The following is a 14,175-nucleotide window of genomic DNA, read 5'->3' on the forward strand; positions in this document are numbered from 1 at the left end:
TAAGCAGTATATTTAACAAAATATTCCAAAACATTTTGCATATTATCATTTTCTTACAAAAGAAGTTGTTTCTAACTTCACTTCACAAAGGTTCCAAAAATCATCAACTCATAACTTAATAAAAATATTAATAATGGAAAAAATATTCCAGATCTTACAGGTATCAGTAAGTCATCTTTACCTTCAATTCACAGTTTGTTGCCCAAACTACAAGTTACTTACTAGTAAATGTAGTTTTTGAGTAGGTTGCCTGTATAGATCCACAATGTTAGGAAGCAGAAGTCAGAATCTTCTGGAAAGTAGAAACCATACCTTGAGGATATGATATTTTAAAATCAAGTGTGTGTAAAGGACCACAGTCCAGATCCTAGGCTGAAAGATTCTGAGAAGGTAAGAAAGGAGTAGAAGATAGAACTTTTCAAATGTGCTCTAATATCTTCAGTTACTGAAACACTGATAAGGTAAACACAAGTTTGAAGATAAAGTCTAATCCATTTCAACAATCTGAATGGATTTTCTCCCTTACTGGATTTATATACACATGCAGCCTAGTAGACTTACAATGAATGAATTTAGTCCTCCCAAGATAGTAATTCAAAGCCTCCTTAACTTCTAATTTATGGAGACTAGCTTTCCCTGGGTAAAGAGTGGGCTTTGAAAAATGCTAGGAGACAGGTAGACTGGTTCAGAAGGAGCTTTAAGGTAATCTTAGTAAAGAATTTATAGTTTGGACAAAGTACCATCTTATACCTGTGAATGCTGTGTAACAAGGGTCAGTCATCAAGGATTGCTCCTCATTAAAAATTCTGATTGAAGTTACTGCCATGACAACATTGTTTTCAAAGATAGCTGGTAAAGGGGACAATCTTCAAGAAGTTTCAATATGGAATTTCATCAGCTTTGTTAAAGCAATTTAAGTCCCACATAAGCAATAGCTCATACACAGATAGGAAGATATGTACTAGTTCTTTCAAAAACTTAAATTGTTGGATGTATGAAGACTCAAAATCTGAAGATGCTAAATTGATACAGCTTCAAAATTAATCTTGACTGTGATTACAGTCAATCCAGGGAAGTGGACAATCTACTGATAGCCTAATATAGTGACAGATAGAGGAAGACTTCTTAAAGACCCATAACAATATCTATCTTCCATTTCAAAGCATGAGTCTTCCTTGAAGAAACTTCACAACCTCTATCACAATCTGGTGAACTGCTCAGAGACATTCCAAGTCAAAAGTCAACATAATACCACACTCCAAGCTGCTAGGTTCAGAGATTGGAGATTAAGCTGTCCTTGGTTCTGGGATAGATGACTATGAAGATGAATTGGAGGCTCTGACTCAAAGAGCTGGATATAGAGTTTTATGCACTTGGCTAGTCTCTGGCACAACTCACTTCCCTCTTTGTTTTTTCCCCTAAAGTCCATGAACAAATGGCTTGGACTTTTGAAAGGGCTTGAGTCTTTTCAGGTAATAATGCAAAGCTCTTTTGCCATTCAATTTATGCAACCTAATTTCACCAGATGTATTATGGAGGGAAAAGACTGGCAGACATATGGTTTTATTCAGGTGAAACTAAAAAGAAAAAAAAAACAACACCTTAAGGAGAAACGATTTCTAGGGACAGGAAGAGGTGACAAGTAAGTCATCCAGGGAGGTGGATGTTGAAGGTGAATCTAATGTACTTGTTCCTCCTCAGACTCTGAGATGTTATCTCTTAGATGGACAGATTCAGGTGAACTTCCAGAATCAGCATACCTTTCTATTGCCTGTTTAGGATGCTTGGAGCTACAGGATATGGTGGTTTAGGATGCGTGGAGCTACAGTATATGGTGGTTCTGTTCTCCCATGCAACCTCATATTTGAGGGGCAACCTCATATTTGAGGGACTCCCTTGAGAGCATTCCTAACAGAGCGGAAACTGAAGTAATATATTCCATATATCCCACTGGCCTTTGAACTAGCCATAAGGGCCCTGTCCTGACATCTTTGTTGCCAGAACTCAGTGAGCACCAAAATACAGAGGCAGACTGTGCTTTCTGGTATCATTCAGATAGAATTAGGTGAAAATGCATCTAAGTGTGGTTCCATTACAGACACAAAAAAAGAAGCCAAGATTGAAAACACAAGTAACTCAATCTGGTTACAGAAGAACAAGAGTGAAGATGCTAAACAGAAAATAAAAAGAAATATAAGTTTAAAAATAGGCTGGGAATTTCCTAAGCAAAGAAAAAGTGAAATGTTTTGACTTAACAGGCCTGGGATTTGTCTACTTGAGAATCACAGTTGCAATCAGCAAAAGAGTTCAAGGTGAAGTCCTCTTGGATTAACTGGGAAGTTACTGTTAGTAGTACATTTCATTTTTTGGAATTGACTCCTCACTCCAAAATAACCTGAAATTGCCCATCTTCACCTGCAAGGCCTATCCGTTCTCTGAAGCATTTCAGTATAGACAGTCAAAAGCTTGGGGAGAATAAAATCTTCAGGGTGATGGGGAATCAATTTATTCATTCTGTTTGGCTAGTTGGTTCAGTTTGAGTTTGTGTATTTAGTTGGATTGTCTTCTGTATTTTAATTTTAAGTGTTGTGTTATTTTTGTTTTTTATTATTATTGTTGTTTATTTTATTTGTTGCACAAGTAGCTAGAGCACTTGAATAGGTGTTTTTGTAATAACTCAAAAAGAAATAAATAGATAAAAATTATGGAAAGTATTAGGAGGAAAGGAAGCTGGTTACACAGCATCTCTGCTTTAAAGTTAGGATTTCTTTTTATATCAATTCAATGACGGGAAGGCTAGTTTTAAAATGATTTTTACTGTCTTTGAGAAAAGAAAGGGAGATAGACAAAGGAAGAAGAGGGACAGACAGCGGGAGGGATCCTCAAGAATATTTTGTAGAAGAGAAAGGATATCCCATATATCTATCTCAGATTCCATGAAGAAAAATGATTGCTTCCAGACAATCTATAGCACATATTTTCAAAATGTTACACAGGAAATTATTTCCATTGTTATTGTTAACAAAAGTAGCTGCATGTCTAATTTCCCCAAGCAATGTGCTCAGAAGTTATCCCCATGTGTCTTAAACTTGAATTTTGAGAAATACTGATACTTTCTCTCATTTAATCAAATGAGTCAGAATCACAAATGTAATTCTTATAAAATATATAGCAGTACTACAAAAATGTTATAATTTACTGGGGCCCCAGGACAAGGCATCAAAAAGCTATCAGTAATCAATTCATCTTAATAATTGGAAGGAAGTGGTATAACTACATATTTTTTACAGTAGGAGACCCATTCTAAACAATTATATTCATACAAAGCATCATTCATCCACTAAATAAATTAAATATTATAAATCATTATTATTTTCATTCTAACTAGATGTATACACACTAAGGTTTGTGTTATAGTTTTTCAATGGAAGGAAAGTTTACTTTTGAATAAAACTATTTGAAGAGTATGAGTTTACCGAAAGCCCACAAAAAAGAGAATCCATCCATTCATTCAAAGAACAAAACTCAACATGATATAAACTTAAAAGCATGGTAGACAAACATTTTATATTTCTGAATATTACCCAAGTATTCCTTTACAAATCCCCTTCCTACAAAATACTCCAAAAGTTTATATATGTTATATCACAGCAGATATCTTAGACAAATATTAACTATGAAGGATGTATATGATCACTACCATTTTCCTTTTTTTTTAAGTAGAAAGATTGACTAGATATTAACACAAATGGGTTTAAATGTGAAGCTGCCATAAAAGCAGGCACATAAATGTAATTCTCCCAACCGCTATTTTGATGCACATTTTTGATTCCATGAATATTTTATGAAATGGCCAGACTAAAGCCATATAACATTCCTGCATTACTGATGCTTGCGCCCGTAAGCTACAAACATTAGAGGCATGATTGAGTGCATTAAAATGAACTCATTCAGCAGTGCATTGATTACTTGAAGGAGAAAAAAAAAAAGGAAGAGTTACTCCCACTTAAGAAAACAGCACAGAAATCTTAAGTTTTCAATACAGAGATTAAAGATAGCAAATTTTAATAATGTGATATTTAATACATAAATAAAGTATGACTCTGTCTAGAGGTCTGTACATACAGAGATGACATTAATTAGGTGGGATGTTAATTAGGTCCAAAGATTGCTTCTAGTATTGTTCAGGTAATTTAGTATGTCACAATAAGATGCACTGACTGACCTGTTCTAGCTCCATGCCTCAGCAATATTGAAAGTACCTAATTATTTCCTTTTCTCTCAGCTTGTACATTTACCAATGAAAATAATGCAGTATAAACAACTGTATGAAAAAAATGTGGCAGGTCTATAATGCACATTTCTTCAGCAATACTAGTACAAGCCGAAAGCACATTTAGTTCTAAATTGTAAACATTTGTTGGGACGTTAGCAAAATATTCCACTTTAGTTTAAAACAACCCGTTTAAAGGAACAATAAAGCTTCATGTATATTATGTTGCGTTTTAATCTAAAACCAGTGGGCATCTTTTGTAATAAATTATTATACTGTACAACGTACACAAAGTCTGCTAGAAGCAATATTTAGTGATAGCAAAAAAGAAAAATGTTATTGCCACTTTTAAAAGATATTGGCTTCCATTTCAATTTAACTGCTTGAACTATTGATATTATTTTTAGTTTCATATATACAATTATGATAATTATGGTAGCACTATTCATGCTGAAATAGTTACGGATTTGTCACAGTTTCCAATATAAGCCACTATTTACGGAGGTTTTATAAATCTTCAGTGGAAATTTGCTGGAAGATGAAATAAATAGCATACAAAATGATAAAACAAGGCCCTAATTCAGCAAATAGATAGGCTAGACTGGACTCCTGAGGCAAAGTGGATTGTATTGAAGTCAGTGGGACTCCTTACAGGCTCCATAATCCCCAGAGTACAAAAAGAAAAAAGGACTTCCTATGGTCGAAGGACATTAATCTCAAGAGAGAGCCAAAGGCTTTGTGAGAGCAGAAGCAGCAGCCTGGAGGCCTGAAAAGTGGCTACAGAGGGAAGACTGGGCAGCAAACAGCCTGGAAGCTAGCACTGGAGGGCTGAGACTTACTAGCAGGGGAGCAGCAATAGCCACGGCAGGGGGAAGCAGGATGATGTGCAGGGGTTACAGGACTCTTATATTTATACCACTGTACTGAACTATCCTTCAGTGCTGGTTTAGGAACTATTGGTTTAACCTTTTGTGTTGTCATTTAAAGTAATTGTTCCAATGGTATTTGCTAGGCCTGTTGATTAATCGCAGTTAACCCATGCAATTAACTCAAAAAAATTAACCACGATTAAAAAAAATTAATCGCATTTAATTGCACTGTTAAACAGTAGAATACCAATTGAAATTTATTAAATATTTTGGATGTTTTTCTATATTTTCAAATATATTGATTTCTATTACAACACAGAATACAAAGTGTACAGTACTCACTTTATATTAGTTTTTATTACAAATATTTACACTGTAAAATGATAAACAAAATAAATAGTATTTTTCAATTCACCTCATACAAGTACTGTAGTGCAATCTCTTTATTGTGAAAGTGTAACTTACAAATGTAGATTTTGTTGTTGTTACATAACTGCACTCAAAAACAAAACAACGTAAACCTTTAGAGCCTACAATTCCACTCAGTCCTACTTCTTGTTCCGCCAATCGCTAAGACAAACAAGTTTGTTTACATTGACGGGAGATACTGGCATTACAAGGTATTTACGTGCCAGTCATGCTAAACATTCGTATGCCCCTTCATGCTTCAGCCACCATTTCGGAGAACATGCTTCCATGCTGATGATGTTCGTTAAAAAAATAGAACGTTAATTAAATTTGTGACTGAACTCCTTGGGGGAGAATGGTATATCTCCTGTTCTGTTTTACCTGTATTCTGCCATATATTTCATGTTATAGCAGTCTCAGATGATGACCCAGCACATGTTGTTTGATTTACGAACACTGTCACTACAGATTTGACAAAACGCAAAGAAGGTACCAATGTGAGATTTCTAAAAATAGCTATAGCGCTCGACCCAAGGTTTAAGAATGTGAAGTGCCTTCCAAAATCTGAGATGGACGAGGTGTGGAGCATGCTTTCAGAAGTCTTAAAAGAGCAACATTTCAATGCGGAAACAACAGAACCCAAACCACCACAAAAGAATCAACCTTCTGCTGGTGGCATCTGACTCAGATGATGAAAATGAACACGTATCAGTCCACTCTGCTTTGGATCGTTATCGAGCAGAACCCATCATCAGCATGGATGCATGTCCTCTGGAATGGTGGTTGAAGCATGAAGGGACATATGAATCTTTAGCGCATCTGGCACACAAATATCTTGCAACGCCGGTTACAACAGTGCCATGCGAACGCCTGTTCTCATTTTCAGGTGACATTGTAAACAAGAAGTGGGCAGTAATATCTCCTGCAAATATAACCAAACTTGTTTGTCTGAGTGATTGGCTGAAGTAGGACCGAATGGACTTGTAGGCTCTAAAGTTTTACATTGTTTTATTTTTGAATGCAGGTTTTTTTTGTACATAATCTACATTTGTAAGTTCAACTTTCATGATAAAGAGATTGCATCACAGTACTTATATTAGGTGAACTGAAATATACTATTTCTTTTTTTACAGTGCAAATTTTTATAATCAAAAATAAATATAAAGTGAGCACTGTACACTTTGTATTCTGTGTTGTAATTGAAATCAATATATTTGAAAAAATAGAAAACATCCAAAAATATTTAAATAAATGGTATTCTATTATTGTTTAACAGTGCAATTAATCACACAATTAATCGGGATTAATCTTTTTAATCGCTTGACAGCACTAGTATTTGCACCTTTTTATTTCTGACACCCCTAGGAAAGGAATCATCTGTTACGGAAAAAAGTGTGTGTTTATGGGAACCCACCAACAGTTTAGGATTGCCACCAGTCCTGTATTACGAGTGATGTCCTCTATTGAAATGAAAACTACCCTGTCCCATACTAAACCAGTACAGGATGCCTTTTATCCTGTATTTCAACCAAGAAGTGCTGCTGGTTGGCAATTTGACTTGGCATAGAGGGTCACAACCCTACACACCACTCAAATTTGGCTTGGCTGCCCCTCCATCATGACTTAGAAGTTGAAAACGAATGATTTTTAGATTTAAGGCAATCTTAGCAACAATGGAAGACTGAGGAAAAAATTATTCAACTGACAGCCAGGCCACTCCCACTGGCCATCAGTCCCATTGAGAAGGCATCTCTAGAAGCAGTGTCTCCTCTGTCAATTACTAGGAGTAAATCCTGCCTCCAGAAAAGTTTATATAATGTGGTGAGAACTGCAGGCCCAGCTGCAGTAGTCCGAGACCTTGTGAAGCTTAGGGCAGGTCTACACTACCCGCCTGAATCGGCGGGTAGAAATCGATCTCTCGGAGATCAAATTATCGCGTCTCATCGGGACGCGACAATCGATCCCCGAATCGACGCTTGTACTCCACCAGCAGAGGTAGGAGTAAGCGCCGTCAACGGGGGAGCCGCGGAGGTCGATTTGCCGCTGTCCTCACAGCGGGGTAAGTTGGCTCCGATACGTCGAATTCAGCTACGCTATTTCGCCCCCCCCCGTAGTGAGGACGTAGCCTTAGAAGCAAAAAATCTGTTTCTGAGCAGGCAGCTTTGAATGAAGCTTCGTCTTAGTACTACTCATTAAGCAGTAAATAATTAAAATACCCTGGAAAAGACAGGTAAAATACAAGCAGCAATGTCAGTAGTAGACATGAAAGAGAAGAGAGGGAAAATGAATTTAAAAAAGCAATGAAATAATTCATATGAAGTTTTAATAAAGTTTCATTTGCGGTCTTGTTTAAAGATATATCAGACTTTAGGGATGTAACCTAATTACATTTTTATTCTAAGTTCTACTCAAAGACCTTGGACTTTGAATCTTTAACATAGATCAAACATAGTTTAATTTACTTGTGACTATCAATATTTTAAAAAGATCTCTTCATTAAATGCCGTAGTCTTACAAACATGTACATAAAGCAGAGAACAATACTTGATGCTACAAAAATGTTAACAATTAACTTATAGAAAAAGGATTATATATTTTAATTCATTTGAATTATAGCAAGTTTTTAAAATATTTAATTCATTTTGCCTAAGTAAAAAAAGTTTCTAATAAATTACTTTCTACAGTTCAATTTAATTTTTAAAATATAAAATAACTAAAGAAGTTTTTGAACTAATCTCAGGAACTCTGTCTTCAATTAAAAGTTATAACCCCAAATGCCTGAAGAGTCAAAAATAAGACTGTTTATGCCTAGGCCATAAAACTTTTATGGAACATGTAAATTATGATTATTAGAGTTTGCACTAATGCATTACTGTGACTTGAAGAGGTTTTCACTACAATATATGAATAGAATTAATTTGTCTCCGGACCCTAAAAATTCTACTAAAACTAAGAGACAACCTAATGTGAAAATCAGATCCGTTTATCTTTTCTTAAGATTAGAAATGTAAAGGATACACTTACTTTATTGCATTAAAGAAGTATAAACATACAGGGAAGTTAGATTCATTGAAAAGAACAGAATGATAAGAGTTTTGAATATTTTTTGTTACAATACTCCTTTGGGAGTATCTGCTGGAGCACTTAATTCAAAACATTCACAGTGCCCGCCAGTATTTTTTTTCCTGTTATAAGAATAAACATTAATAAGATGTACTATATTTTTCAATCAATTCAATTTGCAATTTTCTCCTTCATGCTGTATGTTCAGGAGTTACTCTCAGATTTTATTAGATTGTATTAATTTGAATTGAAAATACACAATCTCTGTAACATCAATTCAATCCAGTAACTGTCAGTTCAATATCAATAACAATATATTATTTCTATGTAATAATATGCTGTCCTTTATCTGGAAACTACATCCTGCATTTGGATGGGGATAGACTCAATTATCTAATAAGCCTTTTCAATCTGTCTAGTCTTCAGATCTGTCAATCTGGATTTACAGGTGCTTCCCTCTGGCCATTGACTGGCAGGGAAAAGCAGCAGCATCTGAAGACCTTTTCTCCTACTGTACTACTTCTTAAGCCTCTTATGCCACACTCTCCAGTCAAATGCTTCCTTAGCTAACTGACACATTAACTTCTCATGCAACTAGAATAAAACAGCTATTGTATAAAATAATGCAGTTGTAGAATAATTTAGAAACAGTGGGGTTTTTTTATATGATTACATAAAATCAATGTTTGGTAGGGTTCCAAATGATGAGATCTGATGAGCAAAACTCCATTTTACAGGAAGGAAAAGTCAATTTTCTGCCTTTCAGATCCTCTGATGTAGACAACAATCTTTAAATAGCAGTCCCCATATAAACCTAAAGACAGGAGTTAGTGATATTTCTTGACTAACTCCCTAAGGTAATTGTGGGATCTGACAGGGCCACTACATGAAGCCTATAATGTTTGGAAAGGCATGACATGGTCTTCAGATCTCACCTACTAATAGTGCTCCTCTTTTTTTGCTCAAAAGGTAGCTTGGACTAATGGGCTTTAATTACTAATCTCAAAAAGTTTCCTTCCCAGTTGTAATCTAGGGAAATGCACCTTGTAAATCACCCAGTTATGAAATATGTGGAAACTCTTTTCCCTGTTTTGCTTTCCTAACCTAACCTCCCAGCCAAGATAATAGTAATATCCACTGGGAACCAGATAATCTTTTTTTAAATAAAGATTAAAAGACTAAAATACATGCTACATGGAAAATTCTCCATAAAAATACAACTACTATGACAGGAAACTGAAACATTTAATTTCATTAAGGTTGAAATCAATTATTCATTTTGATTTTTATCATCGCAATTTTCAAGTTTTATAATATTGCATAATATACAAGCCAACTTGTATATTATATTAGAAATCATAGCATAACAAAAGTCAAATTGATAAAATCAAAATTAAATGTTGCCAAAAAAAATCCAAAATTTCAACTACTGATATCGATAGAGCCAGTTGAAAACTGGAATTTTCATTCCACGGGAAATTCTGAGATTTTGAAATTTGGTTTCTTTCTGAATTGGAATGAAAAGTTGAAATTTTGGATCTTTTTTGTTTTATTTCAGTTTCCGGTCATAAATTTTGACAGAATTGATAGGTTTGTGTGAAATCAGCATTCTCTCATGAAAAACTGCTCCATCAGAAATGTTTCAACCAGTTTTAGTTATCAGGTATACTTCCTTTGCTAAATAAAGGAGGAAAACAGATAATCTCATATACCACTCAAATGCTAACTTTTTAATGGCATCTGTTGCACTTGTAATATTTGAAATGATGGTGAGTGTAGTATTTTGCAGGTTTTTATAATCTTGGGTGTTGTAACTGGAAAATAATATAAAGTATTCTAATTTGTAAGCCTTTAAGAAGTACACTAGTCTAGGTCACATGTAATACGTTTAGTTCTTAAATATTCTTGTAGCTCACTATTTGATTATGAAGAAATATGATTTTTTGAATTTTTCTTTATCATTATTCTATTTATTGCATAATATACTAGTAGTTGTATTTTTATGGAGAATTTTCCATGTAGCATGTATTTTAGTCTTTTAATCTTTATTTAAAAAAAGATTATCTGGTTTCTCTTACACTTTTACATGGTTTCCCCGGCATTGAAGTTTTTGACATACAAAATAAGCCAATGAATATAACAGCAACAGAAGCTCCCGTTATTAAATTTAATATAAAATCTAATTTATTTGATGGTCTGTCTACATTTTTAGGGTGGAGTTTTCAAAAGTGCACAGAATTGGTCTAATGCTGCTCCCACTGATGTAGATGGGAGTTTTAACATTGTCTTCAATGGGGGGAGAATTAAGCCAATACTGAATGTTTTTAAATGTCCCACCCTAATTTGATGCAGATTTTTGAAAGTGCATAACTGAATTTTAGAAGTTGTCAAGGGGAAACTGGGTAGAGAATAGTTGGGACTTTGAGCATTTGGAAACATGTGAGTTTATGATACAAGCATATTAGTTGTATGTAGTAATAATCAGCTGTGAGATACTTAACAACAGCTAGGTCATAGAAGATTAGCATTGGAAGAGACCTCAGGAGGTCATCTAGTCCAACCCCCTGCTTAAAGCAAAACCAACCCTAATTAAATCATCCCAGCCAGGGCTTTGTCAAGCCAGGCCTTAAAAACCTCTAAGGATAGAGATTCCACTACTTCCCTAGGTAACCCATTCCAGTGCTTCATCAGCCTCCTAGTGAAATAGTTTTTTCTAATATCCAACCTAGACCTCCCCCACTGCAAAATGAGACCATTGCTGCTTGTTCGGTCATCTGCCACCACTGAGAACAGCCTAGCTCCATTCTCTTTGGAACGCCCCTCTAGGTAGTTGAAGGCTGCTATCAAATCCCCCCTCACTCTTCTCTTCTGCAGACTAAATAAGCCCAGTTCCCTCTGCCTCTCCTCATAAGTCATGTGCCCCAGCCCCCTAATCATTTTCATTGCCCTCTGCTGGACTCTCTCCAATTTGTCCACATCCTTTCTGTACTGGGGGGTCCAAAACTGAATGCTATACTCCAGATGTGGCCTCACCAGTGCCCAGTAGAGGGGAATAATCACTTCCCTTGATCTGCTGGCAATGCTCCTACTAATGCAGCCCAATATGCCATCAGCCTTCTTGGCAACAAGGGCACACTGTTGACTCATATCCAGTTTCTCGTCCACCATAATCCCCAGATAGCAGACACTGATATTGGCATAATTAGATCTTTGTTTGTATACTGTACCCCACTCTCCCTAGCTTTTGCTGTCTCTTGTCTTTTAGAATGTAAAACTCTTCAGGGCAAGGACTCGCTCTTGAACAGAACCTCTATGTTGTACCAGATATAAATTAAAATAATTATTCAAAGTTAACCTCCCAGGGAGATGAATGGCACAATTCACACATCTCAGAGCTTCTGTTTCAGATTGTCAATGGATTCTGGCACACACAGTATTGACTTACACTTGGCATATGTTTGGAAGATTTTCTTCGCTGGACACAATTGTAATCTGTAGCCAAGGATAAAAGATATTGGGTATATATAGGATATATACCCGATTTTAGGAGGTGAAATATAAGTATTAATTAATGTTGTCATTAGGCCTGTAAGATATTTAGCATCACCAAATTAGGCCATAGGACAAGTTTCCATAAGTACATTAATAATAAACCTGCTGAGCTTGTGTCTATGTGATATGACGATGTTTTGAAAATAATTGCTGAGTTTGGACAATAATGTCTATGAGAGATCAGCAGATACCACAAGATGACCATTGGTAGCTGGGGTGAAATGTTAGAGACTTCCTTAAGGTAGCCACCTGTTAGCATGGTGACAAGGTGACATAAATGTTAATGAGTACAAGGGGAACTAATGAGTTACCCTGTGAAAAACGGGAAACCCGAAAAGTAGTGGGATGTGGCAATTCAAATAAGGAAAAGGGGCTAAAACTTTCATAAATATGTATGAACCCCAGTGGGTGTCAACGTAACACATTATGAAAACTGTATCCCACCCTGTGTGCCTTTGTCGAGGGGAGATGCCAAGATGACAATGGAGAGGATGAAGACAAGCACTTTGGGTTTTTCCTATAAGACCTTGGTGTGAGTAATGCAAATATTATACAGTCTGTACTGGTGTCTCTCTCCTTTACCAGATTGCAGTATGTGTATTGTTTGGTTGGTTAGTAAAAATAATTATAGAAAAAGCACTACGTAGTCTTGTGCACTGTGAGTTTCCCCCTTCTATTGGTAACCTTTCTACTGCAGTCGATCTTGGGGGGCTGAATTCTCACAGATTAAAGTACATGTAAACTCTCACCTTGGGGTGGGTAATTGGTTAACGTAACACGTAACGATAGATAAGCTTACAAATCCCTACACTTCCTTGGGAGCAAGACCTACAAGCACAGGCTGCAGAGCCAAAGGGGTCAGCTGGGCCATGACTGACCATTTTTTGACCCAGCCAAACCTTAGTGGCTCTGTGACTCCATGCACCAGGTCACAATGCCACTTACTCAAATTTGGCCTGCCTGCCCCTCTGTCACTCAAATTTGGAGGAGTGGTTCAGGAGGTCACAGGCCAAGAGGGGTCAGGCTGCTGGTGGTGGGTGGAAGCACCTCAGAGGGGAAGAGGAGGAAGGTCAGCAGGAGGGGGAGCGGGGCACTTTAAATGGCACTTTGAAGTCCCTGCTTATAAGAATTTAGTGCTGCTTCTGCTAAACTCTGAAAAGTACACATGGAAGAACATGCACCATTCTGCATAGCCAGCCAGGCAGAGGGAAACAAATGCCTGTAAAGGGATGTACCAGTGGCCACATTTCCACCACTCTGCTCTGAGAGCACTGTTCCTGCTTCACTATACCTTGGACATCCTGCTGGGACAGCACACCTCTAAACCACCACTAATGCAGGCTGTAGCTTAAAGGCACAAAAGTCTTGCATGTTTATGAAAAAATAACATTACTGCAGGTGTTTGTTAGTTCTAGCTGTGTCTTTAGGCTTCCCAGCTAATTTCAGAGTTGTCTGAAGTAGAGGTTGGGACTCTATCTAAAACACAAGCTGAGGGGATTATATCATAAAATGATAGGACTGGAAGGGACCTCAACAAGTCATCTATTCCACCCCCTGCGTGTTGCCCCCTTCCGGGAGCGGTGTGGGGCCAGGGTAGACAGGGAGCCTGCCTTAGCCTTGCTGTGCCCACCACTGACCAGGAGCCACCGGAAGTAAATGATGTCCAGCGGGAAGCCGCACCCCAGCGCTGAGCCCCCACCTGGAGCCAGCAATCCATACCTCCTCCTGCACCATGAACCCCCTACTGCATCCCAACCCCCACCCTGAGCCCCCTCCCAGATCCAGCAGCTGAAACCCCCTCCTGCACCCCAACACTCTGCCCCAGCCCTGACCCCCCTCCCAGAGCCCACACCCTGCACTCCCTCCTGCACCCCAATACTCTGCCCCAGCCCGGAACCCCCTCCTGCACCCAAACTCCCTTCTAGAGCTTGCACCCCTTACCCCATCCTGCATCCCAACCCCCTGCCCCAGGCTCAGCCCAGAGCCCCCTCCCACACTGTGAACCTCTCG

The 14,175-nt window shown here is 37.4% G+C and overlaps 1 protein-coding gene across 1 annotated transcript in view; it reads right to left on the minus strand.

Annotated features, from left to right (window-relative positions):
* TTC29 (tetratricopeptide repeat domain 29) overlaps window positions 1-14,175 on the minus strand; it is a 193,257-nt gene that overhangs the window by 128,653 nt on the left and 50,429 nt on the right. The gene's annotated exons all lie outside the window — the stretch shown is intronic.

The sequence above is a fragment of the Terrapene carolina genome, unplaced genomic scaffold (assembly GCF_002925995.2).
Source record: "Terrapene carolina triunguis isolate 2854851 unplaced genomic scaffold, T_m_triunguis-2.0 Scaffold66, whole genome shotgun sequence".
In the NCBI taxonomy this organism is placed as follows: Eukaryota; Metazoa; Chordata; order Testudines; family Emydidae; genus Terrapene; species Terrapene triunguis.